The following is a 3,034-nucleotide window of genomic DNA, read 5'->3' as shown; positions in this document are numbered from 1 at the left end:
CATGCCCCAAATATGCCTCCCATTTCCACTCAGTGCATTTACATTTACCTTTCCATGCCCCAGAATACCTTCCTCCAGCTCTGCCAGGAGGTACTGCCCATCCTTCAGGTCTCCGCCTTTCATTGCAAAGACTTCTTCAAATCCCGCGGGCCCAGTGCCCATGTGTCCCTGTGTGATTGGTACGACCACAGGCTGGCTAGTTTCCCAACAGTTCAATGTTCATAGATTACTGTGTGTCAGGCACTGTGCTAAGCATCTTATTTACTTCTCATAGCAACCTTTTAAGAAAAAAAGAGGCTCAGTTTAGACATATGGGAACTGAGATACTGGAAGGTGAAATAACTTGCCCAGTGTCAAACATCTGGTAAGTGGTGGGGTGGGATGGAAACCCAAGCCATCAGCTGGACTTGGAAGGCTACCCCTCACCCAAAGCTAGCCTGCCTCCCGTGGGGTACTCATGCGTCTGTCCCCATGCTAGACCTGAGGTCTCTGAAGGCAAGAACCATGGTGTTCCTAAGTTGCATCACATCCTCCAAGAGCTAGTTAGGAGAAGGCAGGCTGAAGGGATAGCAAACCTGCCACAGCAGCTCCTGCTGTCCTCGAGAGACCTCTGCCTGTGGCGGATCCAGCCTGCATGTCCCTTGTTCCCCATTCTTGAACTCCAGGGGAGACCACATAAGTAAAGAGGAAGTAAAAAGGTGGATGTACAGTGAGAAAGCTATGCAGCCCACCACAGAGAAAGGGAAAAAGAAAGATAAGTAGAAACAACCTGCATGTCCGTCCTTAGGGAAGTCATTCAATAAATTTTGGTATCTTCGTACTATAAAATAATGTGCAGTAATAAAAAGAATGACAGACCTTTGTTTAATGACATGAGGTCAGTGCAGCCCCAAGGGCCAGCCTTGGGCCAGGCTGAGGCAGGAGGATTGCTCCTGGCCTCAAACAACCCTCCTGCCTCAGCCTCCAAAAGTGCTGGGACTATAGGTGTGAGTCCTCATGTCCAGGCTTATATTATTTTATTAGTATGTATGATGGTTGTAATACATGTACACAAATTCTTGGACACTCCTGCCTTCAAAAGGTGAAGCCTAATCTCCCTCCCTTGAGTGTGGGCCAGACCTAGTGACTTCCTTCACACTCAGAATGTGGCAGAAACATCAGTGTAACATCTGAAACAAGGTTATAAAAACAGTGCAGCAGGCTGGGCAAAGTGGCTCACACCTGTAATCTCAGCACTTTGGGAGGTCGAGGTGGGCGGATCACGAGGTCAGGAGTTCAAGACCAGCCTGGCCAATGTGGTGAAACACCATCTCTACTAAAAATACAAAAATTAGCTGGTCATGGTGGTGCACCCTGTAATCCCAGCTACTCAGGAGTCTGAGGCAGGAGAATTGCTTGAACCCGGGAGGCTCAGGTTGCAGTGAGCCGAGATTGCACCATTGCATGCCAGCCTGGGTGACAGAGCAGAGCTCCGTCTCAAAAAAGTGAAAAATAAAAACAGTGCAGCAGCTCAGTGTAGTGGCTTATGCCTATAATCCTAACACTTTGGGAGGCCGAGGTGGGTGGATCACCTCTAGGTCAGGAGTTCAAGACCAGCCTGGCCAGCATGGCAAAATCCCGTCTTTACTAAAAATAAAAAAATTAGCCAGGTGTGGTGGCAGGCGCCTATAATCCCAATTACTCGGGAGGCTGAGAATCACTTGAACCCAGGGGACCAAGATTGCAATGAGCCAAGATCACACCACTGCACTCCAGCATTGGCAGAAGAGCGAAACTCCATCTCAAAAATCAAACAAACAAACAAGAAAATCCCAAAAATTATCCGGGCATGGTGGTACATGCCTATAGTCACAGCAACTTAGGAGTTAAGGCAGGAATTGCTTGAACCCAGGAGGCAGAGGTTGCAGTGAGCTGAGATTGTACCACTGCAGTCCAGCCTGGGCAACAGACTGAGACTCTGTCAAAAAAATAAAATAAATAAATAAAAACAGTGTAACTACCGCCTTGCTCCCTCTTGGATTGATCACTCTGGGGGAAGCCAGCTGCTATCATGAGGATATCCAAGCAGTCCTGTGGAGAGGCCCTCATGGTGAGGAACTGAGGCCTCTCACTGACAGCCACCAAGACTGGCCAACCATGGGAGTGAGTCATCTCGGAAATGGATCCTCCAGCCCCAGTTGGACCCCCAGATGATTGCAGCCCTGGCCGATGGATTGAGTGCAACGCATGAGAGACCCTGAGCCAAGATCACCCGCCTAAATTGTTCTCTATGAATTAATTCCTAAATTCATAGAATTCCTGACCCATAGAAGCCACATGAGATAAGAAATGTTTATTGCTGTTTAAGTTTCGGGGTAATTTGGTAAGCAGCTATAGATAAGTGATGTAATATGTGTTACTGAAGCCTGTGCATTTTTGTGTGAATAAATTTTAAATTTGCACAAATGATATTATATTAGCCAGGTGCAGTGGTGCATGCCTGTAATCCTAGCTTCTCAGGAGGCTGTTGGGGCAGAGGGGAAGATCACTTGAGCCCAGGAGTTCCAGGTTATAGTGAGCTATGATCACTCCACTGCACTCCAGCCTGGGCAACAGAGATAGACTCTGACTCAAGCAATCCTCTCACCTGTCTTAAAACTGCAGGTTTCAAAAAAATTTGGCAGAAAATCAATAAGGATATATAAGACTTGGGAAGCATTATAAACCTACTAAACCTAACAGACATCAAATAACACTCAACAACACAATACTACACAGTCTTCTAAATTGTACATGGAAGATTCTCCAGAATGGATCATATGTTAGGCTACAAAACAAACCTCAGTAGAATTAAAAGGACTGAAATCATACAAAGAATATTCTCTAACCACAATAGAATTAAATTAGAAATCAATAACAGAACTAACTTTTGGAAATTCACAAATATAGAGAAATTAAACAATGCATCCTTAAATAGTAGGTTAAAGAAGATACTACAAGGCCGGGCGCGGTGGCTCGAGCCTGTAATCCCAGCACTTTGGGAGGCCGAGGCGGG

The sequence above is a fragment of the Cebus imitator genome, unplaced genomic scaffold (genome assembly GCF_001604975.1).
Source record: "Cebus imitator isolate Cc_AM_T3 unplaced genomic scaffold, Cebus_imitator-1.0 Scaffold180, whole genome shotgun sequence".
In the NCBI taxonomy this organism is placed as follows: Eukaryota; Metazoa; Chordata; class Mammalia; order Primates; family Cebidae; genus Cebus; species Cebus imitator.
The sequence above is the reverse complement of the archived record's forward strand: the minus strand, read 5'-3'. Positions refer to the sequence as shown.